Here is a 13,318-nt window from a genome sequence, read left to right on the forward strand (position 1 = left end):
GCTAGTGTCTTTGCATACTTGAGTTCCAGTTGAAGAGGTGTTTGGAAGGATTAGGATTTGTGTCCTTATTGGAAGAGACATGTTGTTAGAGGTGAACTTTGAGGTTTCCAAATCCCATGCAAGGCCTGGCATTCCCTCTAGTTCTGTCTTTCTGCCTATATATCATGATGTCATCTCTCAGGCACATGTCTGTCTGCCTGTATATCATGATGTCAGCTCTCAGGCACATGTCTATCTGCCTGCTGCCAAGCTTACTGTAATAATAATAATGGATTAACCTTCTGAAACTGGAGGCAACCCTTCAAAAATGCTATTTTTTGGTAAAAATTGCTTTGGTCATGGTGTCTGTTCAAAACAATAGAGGAGTGACTAAGTTAGAGCACTGTCCACCTCTTGTGACCAGATAGCTCCAGGTAACATCCTGGGTCCTTCTTGCAGGTGTTTGAACTCTTCTCTGGTTTTCCTAAAGTAATTTCCTGGTGCCCAAAAGGAAATCTTCAAAAACATGCAGGAAGTCCTTGACTACATTGGCCAGAGTGTGTAGAGGCACCAGGCAACCTTGGACCCCAGAAATCCAAGAGACTTCATTGATACCTATTTTCTACACATGGAAAAGGTAAGTTTTGCATGAAGGAGAAAAGTGTTGTGTGAGAGTGAAGGCTGAGGATGTGAGCAGAGGTAAAGGGGGGCAGAGGATGGGGAGGAGAGATAGGAAATTGAGTGGAGGAGATGCAGAAGAATCTAGAAATTGAAGACTCGAGAAAGGGAGGAGAAAATGAAATATGAATATAGAAGGCTGTGGAAGAAACACAGGGCAAGGGGCAAAAAGCAGAAAAGACCTCAGAGGAGAGAGAGCCTGGGAGACAAAACATGATAAACTACCAGAGAGCAAAGTCAAGAGAGAAAGATACAGAACAAACAGAGAGCAAGGAACACTGTCAAGGCCTGAAAAATGTCATGTGGTTTATATAATGTGAGACAGAAGGACAGTTCTCAGGATGTGTGTGCATCTCCCTGTAAGGACCCAGTCACCCTTGTCCTTCCCTTCTCTCTCCCATCTGGAACCAGATATCCAACCAACACATGGAGTTCCATCACCAGAACCTCATGATCTCTATGCTGTCTCTCCTCTTTGCTGGCACTGAGACCACCAGCACCACACTTCATTATGGCTTCACACTTCACATGCTCAAATATCCCCACATTACAGATGCACCACAGGTTGCCATTTGGGGGATCATCTAGCTCCCTTTGGCTCTGGAGCTTTGTGTGGATGAGTGAGATATGAGCCTCTTGACATCTGGAATTTGAAGGCTTTGGTGTACTTCTAAACTAGCTCAGTGCTGGGGGTAGTGCATGAACTCAGCTGGCCCATTTTCTGCTGTCACTTAAAAGTTGATACATCCATTCATCCATCAATCCTTCCCTCCTTTTTTCTGTCTGTCTTTACATCCATCCATTCACTCATCTTCCTGTCCACCCACCTATTCACCCATTTATGCATTCTATTCATTTATGTATCCATCTATTATCTACCCATCCACTTTTCCATTTTTCTATTCATCTAGCTACACACATCTTCTCTATATCAATAGATTATTAATCTTTGATTCTTTCATCTCTGCTTCACCCAATGACAGATATTTCATTCATTTATTTCAGTTGATCAGCTCCTGAGTTTTATGAGTGAACTATCCGTCATTGATTCATTTGTCCATTCATATACAAATCTTTTCATTCCCTAATCTTTCCAACTATCCCTTAATTTACTCTTCATGTGTCCATCCATTCTATGTATGTATGTAATAGCTCACTCATTTACCTCTGATTTATTTATCATTCAATACACCTACCTGTTTATTCCTATATTTACTCATTCATTCATTCACAAATTCTTTTATTGAACCTAACATTTGCTTGATTATTGGTTAGTTGTATTCATTAATTTTTTTAAATATGAACCATTATTGATTCATTGATAGATTAATATAATGATTGAAAAGTGGAATATGTATATCCAGTGTTTAGTTGGCTCATTTCATTCACTCAGCAATCTTTCCTTTCATTAACTGGCTCAACTATTGCTTGTTGACTTATACACTCACATTCTAAAAATTTACAAATGATTTGCTGTTACTGTGAGTGTGCCTGCCACAGCTCATGTGTGGAGGTGGGAAGACAACTCTATGTAGCTGGGCCTCTCCTCCACCTTCACATGGGTCCTGGATGTCAATGTCAGTCTGTCAGGATGCAAGTTAAGTGCATTTAATGGTTGAGTCATTTCATTGGTCAACATATTCACCAACATATTTATATTTTGTATTAAATTATAATAGATTAATTTACTTCCTTTTATTTCTGAGAATATAGCCTTAGATTCTCAGCCTGGATTTTTAAATTAATTTTACATTGTTGTTTTGCCTGCATATATGTCTGTGTAACAGTGTTGGATTCCCTGGACCTAGAGTCACAGACAGTGTTAGTAACCATGTGAGGGCTAGAAATTAAACCTGGGTCCTCTGAAAGAGTGGCCAGTGCTCTTAACCAATGTTCATGTTAATGGCATTTCTCCAGCCTCCTGAGTTTTTAAACATAAATTCCATGCAAAGATGTCTGTCTGTCTGTCTGCCTGCTTGCCCCCCCCATCTTTCTTTGTGTGTGTTTGTACATTTGTATGTGTGTGTGTGATGTGCTGAGGGAGATCAGCTCTCTCCTTTTCCCCCAGGTACTCTTGAGGATAGAGAAGTGAGAAATATGTAGATAGAAGTATAGAGGAGAGAGACAGATAGAAACACAGGATAGCTTGGGAGCGACTGGGTCAAAACCCACCAGCCCCTTCTGTCTCTACTAAAGGGCCTTTAAAGGAATACCAAGGAGTGGAGCAAGAGACCTCCCCCCAGCACAGCCAAGTGCAGATCATCCCAGGCACCTGGAGACCATGCATATGGTCAAGCCATCACCTAATGCAATCACCTAATCCTGTGTAAAGCAAGCTCAGATCCCAATAGGAAACTTTTGAGCCACTTTTGAGAGACACTCAGGCCCCTCAGATAAGCTGAGTCTGTCTTAGGTTGTCCCCTTTAGCCAGACAAACCTTTCCCATCTTGGAGGTACACTTTCCATCAAGTGCCCTCTGACTTAGGTTGGAAAGTTAGCAAGAGAAAGTTGCCCATTCTTGACTCTCAGCATCTGGTAAGAGGGCATACTGAGCCCAGGTTCCTAATGAGCTTATAACCTCCAAGGCGATATCCATAGCTGCCACACCTCTCAGTACAGGAGTGGAGGATGGTAAAGATGGCATATCTTTTTTTGGAATGAGTCTTAAGATGTCTATGATAGCCATAGCTCTGCCAAGCCCTTTCTAAATCAATAAACACTTGATGCAAACCACATCAGATAAATTACATCAAACTTAAAAGATTCCTTTATCTTCTACCAAACTCTGGTTCATTAACATCAACATAATTCTAGTATAAATGTTACATATTTACAACTATCATGACTATTTACTATACATATTTACAAATAGCATGGCCACTTACTATATGTATTTACACTTCTTAAAACCTTACATCATTATACATATTTACAACACTTTACAAGCTTACTTATTTATACTTCTTACAAACTTATATTCAAGAGCAAGCTCTATATAACTATCTTATAAACTTATACTCATAAGGAAACTCTATTAACACATATCTCTTAGAAGAACTATTTACCAAGCTTATATTTAAGAGGAAACTCTACAGAACTATACAGGCATCTAGAACTAACTTACACTATCAAGTATCTAGAAGAGATTTCTTAGAACTATTTACCAAACTTATATTAAACTATTAACAAACATCTAGAAAGAATCTCTTAACTGAACTAACCCATCAAACATCTAGAAGAGATTTTACATTATCTTCCAACAAGACAGAGAGTAATTTTTTCACTTCATTTAGAAAGTAGAAATAGTGCTGCTGCTAAACAGTACTTTATGAATTCCAGAACTTTTATAAAAACCCTATTAAGAGCTATCTCAGTTTACAGCAAGCCCAGAATGGAAGAAAAGAGATGAAGAGAAAAACGTCCTAAGGAACATTCTGTTTCTGAATTGCTCAGCTATCAACTTCATAACAGTCAATTTCCCATCAGGAGAAGATAATTGTCTAAGTTGGAGTAGGGTTCCAGACCTGCAGCCTTCAGCAGGTTCCCCTATATACCAAAAACATTGCTGAAACTTCATCCCAAACTCCTCAGCAGTCTGAAGACCTCTTTATTCTCCTACTATCCCCAGACTGCAAGATGGAACCTCATTATTAGGAACATTAGTTTAGTTGTTTTTCACTCCAGTTCTGCCAGAGGAGTGTCATTGGAGCTGACATTCCTCTGTTCCACACTCACTTCCAAACTCTCAGATAATTTTCCTGCTTCTTAATTTTTTAAAGATATATTTGCCATGAGTTCTTCTAATAATGCTGATGTTTATGATATGTTTTTATTAGCCCAATATTTCTTGCAATGATATTGGTTCACCAAAACTGCTACTGTTCAAAGGAGTCAAGAGCATAGATGTTGTTTCATGAAACACATCTTTCATTAGCTTATTCTAAGGAAGAACATTTTCATAATTTAACATTTTCACTTCATTTATTAGCTTCTCAACCCTGATGTTATTTTTCTTAGTAGCTGTGATATACTCTGACCATGAGTAATTTAACTCAGACGGTAGTTGTAGTTTTTCAACCTTTAGTAAGACAGCTAGATTTTCTGAAGTTTGATCCCCATATGCAATGCAGTCATTTCTTTTTGAGTGCCTGCTTCCTTGCCCCTTATTAGATTTGCAAAGTAATCATTTATTGCAGAACTCCTGATTATTCTCATTTGTCCTCTCTAGTATCTCATAACACAACCCAACTTTTTTATTTTTACTTGCCCATAAATTTTTCCTATGCCTAAAGTAATTTCCCAGTGTAGGAATCACTTTCCTTTGCTTTAAGAGTTTTGATGTGGCTTGTTAATAAACAGTATTAGTATTTTAAATGTTTCTTAAGAGGCAAGCTAATGATCACCTGTTTCTTGTTTTTTGAGAGGTAAGCAGTGCTTAGGAAAGAAACTTCACTTTCAACTGAAAAGCAGTTATTTGGGGCAGTACTGCCAGTTTTATCTAAAACACTACATTTCTCATAGTCCATTTCTCTATATCAGTCCACTGTTACAAATGACCTTATAGACTACATTTCCCATAATGCCTTTTGAGTATGCAACTTCTATTTCCCTTTAGACAGCTAAAGTCAAGTTTCTGCTTTTAGCATCAGAGGTTTGAGTCAAGTTTTTTGCTTTTCCACCATGGGACATTGGGAGATGTCTGTTCTCTCCCAGAGTGGGCATTGATTTGTGTTTTCCTGTGCTGATACTGCCCCCAGAATTGAATGCCCACCTGCTTGCCCATATTTGGGCAGGTTCTTATATGCCTAAAGCAAAATTCCCTTGGACCTTGCTCTTCCGAGTTACCAGGTCAGTGAGAGAAAGTGAAATCACTTGAAACAAAGCTTTTTCACAGTTCTTTAAGAGAAACTTTTTCCCCTCTGAAAAGGTAAGATAGATTGTCTTGTCCCTGCTTGTTCCTTTCCCCCAGATGCAGAGCTTCATATGTCTCAGGCTGCATCTCTGTCTGTCTGCTAACTGCATCTGCAGGTAGGGGTTCCCTTATCTGATTCTGCCTCAGCTTTTCCCCACACTGCCAGTGCAGCTACTACTAGAAACTTAGACCTTACTTTTTTTTACACTAGCAGCTTTTCCCAGATCCTGTACCTTTTGGGGAGGAATCTGCCCCTGCTCCATTTTCTGCCTATACTCCTTGCCAGGCCTTTGCCTCAGGGAACTCTGGCCACTATTTTTCTCTAGCTTAGAGAGACAGGGCTTAGCAGAGAGGATTTGTCTAGTTCCAAGAGATCTTCTTGTTTTTTCTTAAAGCAAAACACAGATGTTTTTTCCATAGAGTTCCAGGTGACTTTAATTATGCTCTCATAGAAAGAGAATCTGAGAAAGTTCTGAAAGGCTTTTTAGTTTTTTAGAGAGAGATTGTTTTCCCCAAGAAAACTTCCAGTTTTTGAGCAAGAAAAACCACCAGATTTCCCTAGAATTTCTGTTCTCTAAACTTTGGCTTCATTGCCAGGAAGAAACTAATTCTGGTGGTACAGTATTTCCATACAGTGGCAGCATCAGCATAGTGAAAAATTTTATTTCACCTGCATTCACTTCAGGGAAAATTCTTTCCCTGCTGCTTGGGAACAAAAGCTTCCCACAGGAATTTTTTTCTCCCCATTAAGCTCTTCTTTGATATATATTTCCTCAAATTTTTCCTAGTTTGTGTTTCTAGCCCAATAGTTAGAAACATAAGGACATAGTTCCTCCATCTTGTTGCTTATCTTAATCCTAAATTTTTCTTACACTATATGCTTGCATTCTACTTTTCTCAGGTTTTTCTACATTATATTACTACACTCCTCAATTTTCATAGATAGAATTTAAAGAAAGAGAGAAAAAGAAAGAAGCCTTGATAGAAAGAAATATACACTGCAGCCTCACTCGAAGTGTCTTTCAGCCCCTTTCACTCCCAAAAATAGATTCTAATTTGCATAACCAAACATGTCCTAACTTCTCATGGAGATCTCTGACTCTCCTTTTGGCAAGTTCCTGGTCTTTCCCTGTTTTCAGCACCATTTGATGAAGAACAGCTCCCTCTTTCTCCCCCAGGGTACTCTTGAGGATTGAGAAGAAAGAAATATGTAGATAGAAGTATACAAGACAGAGACAGCTGGAAACACAGGATAGCTCAGGAGGGACTGGATCAAAACCAACCAGTCCCTTCTGTCTCTACTAATGGGTATTTAAAGAAATGCCAAGGGGTGGAGCAAAAGACCCCCCCACCCCCCGGCACAGACCATCCCAGGCACCTGGTGACCATGCACACAGTCAAACCATTCCCTAATGCAATCCTGCTGTGTAAAGCAGGCCCAGATCCCACAAGGAACCTTTTGTGGTCTCAAACAATATGCAGGAAGACAATTTATAACACTGTATTTCAAAAGGAGAGAATTCTTACCATCTCCCCCCGCACACAGCCCTCACTCTAGATTCATAGATGAAAAAGTCCTTTGCTGTAGGTTTTCTGTTTCTCTCTTCTATGAACAAGATTGGAGCTTTAGAGAAAGACTCTAATATAGATCTAAGTGTGGCTGTAGAGACAGGTGCCTGAGGTGTGCATGCCCAAGAGTGCACTCAGCAGAGTCTCCTTGAACTGCACTATTCCTATTGGCTGGCAGAAAACAGAGTCACTATGTATTGCATCCATGAAAGAGGGCCAGGCATTGTCTGTTGTCTCCCTTTTCTGTGCAGAGAAAGTCCAAAAGGAGGTCAATCAATTGATCAGCTCACACTGCCTACCAACCCTTGATAACTGCACCAAAGTGCCTTACACTGAGGCTGTGATCCATGAGATTCAGAGATTTTCAGATCTTGTCTCAATTGGTGTGCCACACAGGGTCACCAAAAACACTTTGTTCCAAGTGTACCTGCTTCCCAAGGTGAGACCAGCTGCCATTCCACATTTCTACACCGTGATCATCCTCCACTCTCCTCATCACCAACCTCAGCCTGTTTGTGGTTTCCTAGCATTCTGTTTCTTTAGGACTGACAGTTTGCAGATGGGAGTCAGGGTATGCTAATATCTTTGTGTTTCATAATGTCTCCTAGAAGTGTACCCCATCCTGAGTGCAGCTCTCCCTGACCCACGGTACTTTGAACAACCAGACACCTCAATCCTGACCACTTCCTGGATGCCAATGGGGCACTGAAAAAAAATGAAGCTTTTATGCCCTTCTCTATAGGTGAGACCCATTTGTGCTTCCTCTCCTAGACACTAGAGGGCAGGCTCATCCTGCGGGATACAGGCAGGACTAGGTCCATGTTTACTGAGACTATTTCAGCTGCTTTTCCTGAACCATCCAATTCATCCTGGATCTAGTCCCACAAGAAGTCTCTTGAACTAAATGAGCCTTAAGCAGGAGAACTATCCACACTGCTGTTAACTGGGCAGGGTTTTGATGGCTGGGGAGGCATTGACTCTGGTTGTGAGCAGTGAGGAGCTGGGGAATGTTTTGACATGCTTGTTTCTGTTTGTAGTTAATACTCTGGCTTCCTGAACTGTAAGAGAAATCAAAATTGCTAGTGTGTATTTGAGCAAAGAAACCATTCATGATGTATAATATCCTGAACCAGAGAAAGTTCAGAGTAACAGCACCCATCACTGTGAGCATGCAGTGTCTAGAGACAATGGGGAACTAGTCATGGACACACAGCTTGATTAGTGCCAGCTCTGCTTTTACCTTACTTGGCCATGTTGGAGTGGTTAGAAGCCTTAGATAGGTCAACTGTTATGAGTGACTGAGACGTCTTCATTGGAAGAATGAGTGAGTGGTTGGGTTGGCTATTGTGTTTTGTTAGTTTGCAACATACAGAAGCTTCCTTTGGCAAAATATAATTTAGCTTAATGGACTCTATGGGAGGTAAATACTGAAACTGTATATTCAGGTTTTTAATTTTTTGGAGAAAGTGGCATTCAGTGACAATTCCTTAGACTTTAGTTGCCCCCCCCCCATACCCTAATGCAAGTAGGGATGGGACCCAGGGCTGAGTGTATGGTAAGCAAGTTCTCTTTGAAAGTTCCCACACCTCCAGCCTTTCCTTAGTGCATTCTAGAAGTTGTTCTCCTGCTGAGCCTCTCTGTTCTCATCTCATAAATGAGGGATTTCAGGCAAGTGTTCTCTTGCTGAACTATGTCTCAGCTAAGAATTGTCTACCCTTGAGTGTCCAAGTTACTTCACTGACCCTGGCTCTGTGCAACATAAGGACCTCCTTTCATATTTGACCTTCAGAGTTGTAGACAAGTAGGGTGTGAGAAAAAAGTGAATTGTCTGTATAAATGTCTCAATTTTAGAAAGGCAGGTTGTTGGGAAAGCAGATGTAAGAAGAAGACATGGAAGGAATGTATGACCAGATGTGATTGGACAGAGAAGGTAGAGGGGTTAGGATGTTGGCTAGGAAGTTTAGAGAAAGCAAGCAGAAAAGAACAGATAATAAAACACATAGTGATGGTCGGTACAGACACAGGTTCAGGGAGACTGCTGTGGGATGCAAGCAAGAGAACAAGCAAACAAACAAGCTAAAAGGATATTGGCGTCAAAGGGACATGAATGGTGTCTAAATCTCCAGCTCCAGGCATGGGGACATAGTGTTGAAAGTGAGATTAGTCATTAAAAGCCAGTTTCAAAAAATCTGGGATGCATAATCAGTTCTAAGAGAACTATCTCAGATACTCCATGAATTTCTAAGCTCATGTCATCTGAGATCTGGAAATGGGATACCCAAATCAATAGGGTGCTTTCTCTAGATACCAGTACACATTTACCATTTCCAAACAACAGGAGGGCACAGGGGTGCTGGGAAATCCCTCCTCCACCTAGAGGCCTGAGGCAGCCAGCTGCAGATTAAGAATCATTAAGGTACAGGGCAGGTGGTAGAGCCTCTCCCTGGTCTTTCAGGCTCCTGTTGCTCTATGATGCTCCATGCCTGAAGTGACAAACCAACAAGGACTTCTTCTACCTCACAGAATCCTGTGGGTGCTGTAGACCTCTTATCATGTGTTCCTGCCCATTCTTCATTATATGAACAATTGTGTTCAGGAACTTACTGAAGTTCATTCATCTCAATCTGAAGAAACAACGGAGGCAGAGAGAAAGAGAAAAAGGTGGGGGTTGGGATGTGTGACAGAGAAGACAGAGAAAGAGAGAAAGTTGTGGGAGAAGATGGGTGACAGAAAGGACAGAGAAGGGGGAGAGACAGAGAGGCCATGGTCTGTAGTCCATCAACTTCCTGCCTCAGTCTCCCAAATGTTGCACTTGCATACATGTGCCTCCATGTCTGGCTCATATAGGACCCTTAACACCATCCAGTTGTTAATCTAAGAGTCTTTGTAAACAGTACCTTCACCCTCAGGGCAGTCCTATGTGATAGGTACCAATCCCTCACGTGAGCTAGAAGGGAACACAAAAGATGTTGCATTAAACATGTGTACACAGACACTTGGTTCCTACTCTAAATGGGTTCTTATACTTTTGGAACAAAGGACATTGATAATCTAACAAAAGCTAGAAATCTGTCAGAAGTAATGACAAGACATTCACCAACAAATTGTCCTGCATTTTATGGTTGATTTATGTGTGCTGTGGTGAGTGTGTATGTGTTTATGTCAGAGGACAGACTATGGGGATTGGTCTCTCCTTGCAATATATGGGCATAGGGGATTAAACTCTTGTCCTCAGGATTGATGGCAGGCTCCTTTCCATGCTAAAAAGACACATTGGTCCTTGGACCAATTATTTAAGGTTTTCAGAATCTCTTAACTTTTTTGAACTACAGGTTGAGGGTGCAACTCTTTTTTTTTTTTTTTTTTTTTTTTTTTTTTTGGCAGCGATGTCTGGGGTTCCCTGGGACTGGCTGCATCCCAGGGCCTAGGTCCTAGACATGGGACTCTGGGTGACCCATTCTTATTCTTTGCAATGAGCAAGGTTCTCTGGGTGTAGGGTTAGGACAGTTGTCTGAAGGTTGTGTACTGCCCTAGGGCTCACATGGCTCATTCTCTGTGTCCACAGGAAAGCACATTTGTCTTGGCGAAGGCACTGCCTGCAATGAATTGCTCCTTTTCTTCGCCACCATCCTCCAGAACTTCTCCGTGTCCAGTCACATGGCTCCTGAGGACATTGACCTCAGTCCCAAGGACAGTGGCTTTGGCAAAGTGCCCCCAACATACCAGATCTGCTTCTTGGCCTACTGACTGGGCTGTGGTGGCCAGGTCTCCCTGCTCCTGTTGAGAATGGCCCCATCTTTCTGCCTCTGAGAGACTTGCTGGAATCCAGGTCCTGGGTCACTGCTTCCTTCCTTCCTTCTTACTGCAGCTTCTGCAAAGCTGGAGGTGTGTTCTTCTGCCCCGTGAATGACACTGGAGAAATCAATCAAATGGCTTTCTTCATGTGTGAACAGAGAGACTTCAGGAGGCCACATCTCATACTGAATCACTCCCAACAGCCACAGTCCCCATGTATCAGCTCCTAGTGATCCGTGGTCTATGCTGATAGACTCTGTATATGGTTGAATTCTGTGTCTATAGACTTGCCTAATATCTATAGTTCTTGTAAACAGAATCACACAGTGTATGATCTTTTACTTCACACAATATTATCTACGTTCCTGTGCTTTACAGGCCACAGTCACAAACCTTCGGGGACTTTTCTCATGATCTTTCTCACCCAAAAGCACAATTACCTTCTTTCATGTGTTCTGCTAACCAAAGGTGTGGTCCAGATTTAGGGTGGGTCTTCCTGCTTCTAAGAATCTAATAAGAAATCCCTCACATGCTGCCCAGCAGCTTGGGTTCTAGTTGATGCTAGATACAGTCAAGTCAACACTCAAGTGCAGCTATCACTATGCCCAGTCCCCTGACCTCCTGGTTACTTTGATGTACAACCTCTTGGTTGTCTGCTAACTAAGTGTCTTTTCAGAAGGGCTTCTGTCTGCAAACTCCATCACATCCAGGCCAGGTTTGTGAAAGGACAACCGGCTTCCTTGTTCCCTGCCCCACTGTGAGAACCTGGAACAGCAGGTGGCTAATGCCAGGTGTTTAATAGGGTGGAAGAGTAACCAATAAGTAAATAAACAACTCAATAACGTGAAAAAAATTAGTTAATCTTTAAACTCACCCATTGTGCAGCCAGAGCTAGTCTCTCTAATCTCTGTCTACTGGGACCCACAGAAATATGAAGTAGGAATCCAGCTGACAGTGGCAAAAGTTAATACCTGGTAGAAGTCAATGATCTTCCAGAGTTAAAGCCAAGGCTCAAGGAGTCTTGGTGATATTGGCTCTTGAATATTTAGCCATTTTCCTGCAATGAATTTCTTGCATGCTATTGTACCTTCTCCATTTCTAGAACAGTGTGTTGATCATTCACTGGGTGCAATTTTCCCTATGCTATTGGAATATTGGGACAATCTTCCCCAACTGTGCTAAAGCATCAACACAGACAGACATCCACCCAATTTTAAGCCTCTCTGTAATTATTGTCATTAGCAACATCTGGCCAGAACCATGTCTGGATGAAAGTATTCTATCTGAGAAACTTCCCAGACTTTATAAGAACAGATCTGTCAGAGAAGGTAAAGATGTACACTGACTATTGCCCATGCTAGGTCGATGTGCTAATTAAGCTTAACTTTCTCTTTCTCCAAATCCTATCTCTAGTTCTAGATCTCCCATTTACAATTACCAGATGCATCTAGCTGTGACTCAGGGTACCTAGCCACCAAGTGCACTTACCCACCCCTTGCCAGAAAACAACAGCAGCCAAGATAGCTTGGACAGATAAGGGGACAAAGGAAAATAAGGCAGTTTTATTTTCACTCATCACTGATAGACTCCTAACACTTTACCCAGCCACTTCTAAGAATATAGCTGAGCACACGAATGTCCCTTTTTGATCTTCAACTGAAGTTAGCCCTCAGTTGATTCATTCCCCATTAGTCACTTCCCTTTTGAGTTGCAGATGAAGCCTGACAATTACTGCTCTTTTGTGTGGATCTTATTGCCCCTCCTTTTGACCCTGAGGGAATTCAAGCCTAGTGACCTTGCCATAGCCAGAACATTGCTATTGCATGTGTAAACCTCAGAGACTTAAGAAGAACTAGATTAAAGGACTAGAAGAGAGAACTAGAAGAATGAGATGGAAGAGGAGGAAGAGCCAGGTGGGAAAGAACAAGATGAGGAAGAACAGATGAAAAAAAGGAGATGGGAGAGGAGCTAAGATGGGAAAGAACTAGATGGATGAGAACCTAGATGAGGCAGAACTAGATAAAGGAATTAAGATGGCACTTAGAGGGAATAGCACCCAAGTGTAGAGAGAATCAGCCAGGAAAGGGGCTAGGCATGAGAGCAGAAAAGAAGCTGTGTAGACAGGGAACTGACTCAGAAGAATAAAGCGAATGGACTAAAGAGTTTCATGTACATAGATTCATTTCATATCATCTAAGATTAGATTACCAGATGGTTGTAGACTCATCCACAGACCCTGGGAGAAGGCTATCAAGTGGATGGACCCTAATACTCTCTGTTATCTGTCACTCCCTTCAGATGACCAGAGTAAATCCTCGTCCCCAGACTCTCCAGACTGACCCAGTTCTGTGAGTCATCTGCTCTTGCTGTCTTGTCACCTTCTGA

The 13,318-nt window shown here is 41.6% G+C and overlaps 1 pseudogene; it reads left to right on the forward strand.

Annotated features, from left to right (window-relative positions):
- LOC102920343 (cytochrome P450 2B1-like) overlaps positions 1 to 11,184 on the forward strand; it is a 47,085-nt pseudogene extending 35,901 nt beyond the window's left edge.
- Positions 11,185 to 13,318: the final 2,134 nt, after the last annotated feature.

Source organism: Peromyscus maniculatus, chromosome 1 (assembly GCF_049852395.1).
Source record: "Peromyscus maniculatus bairdii isolate BWxNUB_F1_BW_parent chromosome 1, HU_Pman_BW_mat_3.1, whole genome shotgun sequence".
Lineage (NCBI taxonomy): Eukaryota > Metazoa > Chordata > Mammalia > Rodentia > Cricetidae > Peromyscus > Peromyscus maniculatus.